Genomic DNA, 5,169 nt, shown 5'->3' with positions numbered 1-5,169 from the left:
GGGGGGGCCGCACGGGGCCCGTGCTCCGCGCGCCCCGGGCTGATCCGCGCCGAGGCGGCCGGCTAGCTGGGCCGGGGACTCCCGGGCAGGGGGCGCGGTGGCGACCTCGCACACGGGGTCCGCTCTGCCGCCCCGGCCTTGGCCGAGGCGCGCCACGCTCGGCTGTGCAGGCAGCCCCGCAGCCGGAGGGCACGGCTGGGCGCGCTGCGGTGGGGCGCGGCCGAGCCGCCCACGCCACAGCCCGGACCGGGGGGAGCTGCGCCGGGACACCCACCTCTTGCTCGGAGAGGCAGCCCGCCCGGCCCCCGCCCCGCAGCCCTCTGGCTATGCAAGCTTGCCCGATGTGTATTCAGGCGGCGCCCCCAGCCTCGTCGCCCGGAAGCAGACAGAAATGCTCAAGCGCCCTGCTCGCTGCCCGCCGAGATCCATCCTTTCAACTCCGGATCCTGCTGGGGGGCTCTGCAAGGGGGAGGGGGAGCGCGCCACGTGTTCCGCTGCCTGAGGCGGCCTCGTTACCCTCCTGCCGAGGAGCGCTCCAGCTCCCAGGCGGTCCTGCACACCGGCTGACTGGGGATTGGGGCTCGCGCATTTGGCGGGCACCCGCTTGGAGGAGGCTGGCTGGGCCCACACGCAGCCGCTCTCCGCCTGGCCCAGGCCCACATCTGCCCCGTTGGAGAGGACCGGAGAAGCGCCTCTGCACGGAACGGGGCGGCTGCCTCCGCGCCATCGCGGGGCTTTCCTGGAAGCGACGAGAATGACGCCCGTTCCCCTGGACCGAGACACACTCCAGCATCTCCTCCGAGGCTGCCCGGTCCGGTGCCGAGCGATGCCGGGGGGGGGGGGCGTTCCCTGGGCCAGCCCTGCCCTTTTACAGGTCACCCGAAACGCCTCCACTTGGGAGCAGCAGGGTGTCCCTCCTGCTCCTCTGGCCCCCTCTGGTGCCCCACGCGCCAAGTCAGAACGGCTGGGGGGGGGAGGGCGCATCGCGTGCCCCCCTGGAGGAATGGCTGCGCTGGCCACCTTGGTGCGCGGGGGTGAGGGGCAGAGGCGGTTCAGCACAGTTCGGGGGGGGGGGCCGTGCTCGCCCTCCCACCGGAGAGGGAACCACAGCCTCCGGCGCTTCCGCACAGCATTACAGGCGTGGTCAGCTAGCTCAGGGTAGGGGGCATTCCAGTCCTTTCCTCCTGCTGCCGTGGGGCAGAGCCTGCAGCCATGCGTTTCTTGGGGGCCCATGCAGGTGAACCTCCCAAACGATGAGGCCCCACCCTGAGAGGCTCAGAGCTCCTTGAACGCCCCCTGGTCCTTTGCAGCGCTTTCCCCCTCCGGCTGCAGCGAGGACGCCAGCTCCACCCCATCGGACTCGTGGCTGCCGGGTGGCGCAACATTCACACCGGCCACTGAGCCCGGAATGGGCCCCCTTCCCTTGCTTTGCTTTTTGGCAGAAACCCAGTGTGCTGTCAGCCCCCCTGCGGCACTGCTGCCCCCCCACAGCATCAGCCTCCAGCAGGCCACTTCCAAGGGCTCTCATGGCTGACTGGGGGGCATCGCTCCCTCCCTCCTTAGCTGCGTGCAGCCATGTGGCCTCCATTTCGGGGCAGGAGAGCCCCCAAGCTGGGCCGGAGCAGCCCCTCGTGCTGGGCGTCCTGTCGGCTGTGAGGTCCGCGCGGCAGCTGCCCCAGCAACCCCGGGGGAGACACGGGCTGCCCTGAGCCGGCAGGCACAGGCCCGGGGGAGTCCTTGCTCACTGCACCCACTGCTGAACGCCAGGCCTCGCTGCTCTGGCAGGACAGTGGTTTGCTTGCTTGCTTCTTTATTAAATCTCTAGCCCACCCCACTAGCCTGGGTGGGTCACAACAGCAACACCACACCAGACAGTACAGAACCACACAATCATGTGTCAATGTTTTAAGATCTGACTGTTTTTGTATGGGTTTTATTGTTGGCTGGTTAAGAATTTGATTAGAATGCTGTGTTTTATTTTATTTTGTCTGATTGTTAAACTGACCTGCGGCTACAGTAAGGGACGGTCTAAAAAGTTTTAAATAAATAAATAACCTCAAACATTAGAAAGAGCAACAGAACAACAATAAAAGTGTACCCACCAGAAGTCCAGATTGTGTAACAGGCATGGTCCCTTCAAATGGCATTAAAATACCAGCAGAATAAAAAGGCCTCCACCTGGCACTGCAAGGAATATAGAGAGGGGGCACAAGGTGAACATCTCTGGGGAGCTCATTCCAGCATTGGGGGCCATACCCAAAAAGGCCCCTCTTCTTGCTGCCCCCCTCCTTGTTTCCCAAGGAGGGGGCTCCCTCAGATGCGGATCTAAGGGGCTGGGTAGGTTCATATGGGAAGAGGCGCCCCTTTGGATAGCCTGTAACTCTAGTGTTTAACCACCTTGAATTGGGCCCGGGCTTCAGTTGGCGAGCAATGAAGATGCTTTATGTGCTTGTATTTGCCATGCCTCCTTAGCAATCCAGGTGCCCCGTCCTGGACTACCTGCAGTCTCCAGACCATCGTCAAGGAGAGCCCCACAGAGGTCCAGGCATGAGGCGTCCAGTGCAGTCACCAGGACCTGCTTGTCCAGATACGGCCAGGCCAGCCGCTGCTGATGAATTGGCCTCAGCGGATAGAAGGGGCTCCTGGCCACGGAATCCGCCTGGAACTGGAGGGACAATTCAGGGTACAGGAGCACCCCAAGCTGTGAATTGGGTCCTTTAGGGGAAGTTCCACCCCATCCAGGCCAGGAGAGGAATCTCCCATCTGAACAGGCCAACCCCCCACCAGCAGAATCTCCCTCTTATCTGGATTGGATTTCAGTGTGTTAGCCCACCCAATCCATTACAAAGGCCAGGCCCACGTTCAGAATATCCACTGCCACACCTGCTCAGATAAAGAAGAACTGATGGCAACTCAGCCCACGCCTTCTGGTGCCTTCACCCAGCATTTCCATGTAGATGTGAAAAGCACGGGGATAAAAGAGAGCCATCAGGCAGCCAAGTAGGGGAGGAGCCACCGCAGTGCCCTGCCTCCCACTCCAACCCGTCCAGGAGCACGCCATGGTAGACGGGACCAAAGGCCCCGAAGAAGTCCAGGAGAACCAACAGGGCCGCCCCCCCCACCCCCATCCGTCTCCCAGCAAAGAGCATCCCACTCCGGCTGGAACAGCCTCAAGAGCTGCCTGTCCTTGGATGCTCAGTGAGGGGGCCAGAGTGCCGGCAGCCCTGCCCGTTCGGCATGCAGCGCGGCCTCTGCCTCGCGGGTCCTCGGGCTGTGGGGCCGCCAGACACACGCTTCCTGCAGCAGCAGACCAGCCACTGAGGTGCACAAGGCTGCAGGGGCTGCGATCCGCCTGCCCTGAGCGGCCTGGCCTGGTGCACCAGGCGTCACTGGAGGAGAGCACTCTTGGCCGCTGCCACCCTCTCCGGATCCCCTGGAGGTGGTCCAGCCAAGCAGTGTGATCATGAGCAAAGCGATCGTGTCCGGGCAGAAGCTCTTCCGGATGTGGTAGGTGCACGGGAGCCGCTGTGCCATTCGGGGAGCTCGCAGTGGCAAAGTGAGCGCCACCGCAGGCAAGCTGTGCCGCACAGAGGGGCGGAAGCAAACCGGCCGGGACACGGACTCCCAGGCCCCTCGAAAGCTCTCTGCTCTTTGCCCCAGATTTGCCACCGGGCTGCTCCAGCTGCAGAATCCGGGGCAGAGGGCCCCGGCACCGTGGCACAACCTGAGTCGCGCTCGGCCCCGCGAGGGTGTGGCTGCTCCCGGCTCAGACGTGCACTGCCGGCCGAGCCCCGCCTGAGCCACCCGGCACAGTCTTCCTGTTCGCCGCCATCGCCTTCTGGATTTCACATGTCAGAATTTATGGGGCTCTTGGCCTCACATCAAAAGCACATTGCTTAGCCACTTACAGTAAAATCAAAGCGGAGCGAACAATGACTGCGCGGCAAGGTTAAAACACCTCATTACAGGAACAAACTGTGCTTCTGACATCCAAATAATGGCATGTGTGCCCGGGCAGGCCGGAGCCGAGGCAGCTCACTGGCACGGCCCGTGTGTGCGGCGTGGCGCTCGGGTTGGCCCGTGCCGTCGGGATGTGGCGGGGCCGCCGGTCACCCGTTGGGGCCGCCCCAAGCAGGAGCGGCGTCCTGCGGGAAGCGCCCACCCACGGCCCCCGCACGGCATTGCAGGTCTGGGTGAGGCTCCAGTGCGCACGGGCCTCTTCCCAGGACCTTCAGGTCTGGCATGCAGACAGAGAGCAGAACTGATTGTGCTCGACTTTGTAAAAAAGGAAAGCAAGTTTGCATGGAGCACCTGTGCGTGTCTGTTCCACACGGAGGTCCCTCTTCGAGGAATCTCCTCCCTCCTCACAGCGGTCCTGTGAGGTAGGCCAGGCTGGGAGTCAGTGGTTGGTCCAAAGAAACGGGTGAGCGTCAAGGCAGAGGAGGGGCTGGAACGCTGGCTGGGAGCGGGGCCTCTTGCAGGTCACCCCCCTGTGATGACGGGCTTTTCCTTGGAAGCACCTGTGGCAGGCAGGCTGTGGGGAGAGGGGGCTGCAGGAGCTCGGCCACAGCCCTGTGGGCCCCGCGGGCCACAGTTCCCCAGGGACCTCTGACTGACCTCTAAACGCGCTGCTGCCCAGGCGCCCCACACCCTGGCCGTCCTGCTGGCAGCCGCGCTCCGGCTCCCGCCCCACCCCGCGATCTGCTGGCATGGGAGACAGTGGGGCTTTCTCTGGCCTGCCCGGACTCTGCGGGGGGGGGGGGGGGGCTGCTGAGGGCTTTCTCATCAGAGACACAAAGTATCTTTATCCAGCGGCTCCCTCTCGTCCCTCTGAAGAAGGGGGCTTTTTATGAAAAAACATTGTTTTATTAAGGGGGGAGGGGCCGGGGGGACCCAATGCGGGCCGCTCTGCCGATGCATCCCAGCAGCGGGGAAAGCGTGATGCGGCGCGAGCACCAGCCAGAGCCCGAAAGGCCGCGGCGCCGTCCCCGCGCGGGGGTCTTGGCACGGCGGCCGCTCCCCGAGGCACCTCGCAAAGGCGACATTCCAGGGCACCAGCTCAGCCGGGCAGCCGGCGGGGGGCAGCGCGGAGGGGCGGCCTCAGCCCTGGCAACGCGGCCGGCCCCGAGCGGCGGGCGGGGGGGCGCCTTCTCCGCCCGCGTTCCGGGA

The sequence above is a fragment of the Varanus komodoensis genome, unplaced genomic scaffold (assembly GCF_004798865.1).
Source record: "Varanus komodoensis strain SLA01 unplaced genomic scaffold, ASM479886v1 scaffold115, whole genome shotgun sequence".
Classification (NCBI taxonomy): Eukaryota; Metazoa; Chordata; class Lepidosauria; order Squamata; family Varanidae; genus Varanus; species Varanus komodoensis.
This window is presented reverse-complemented; position numbering follows the sequence as displayed.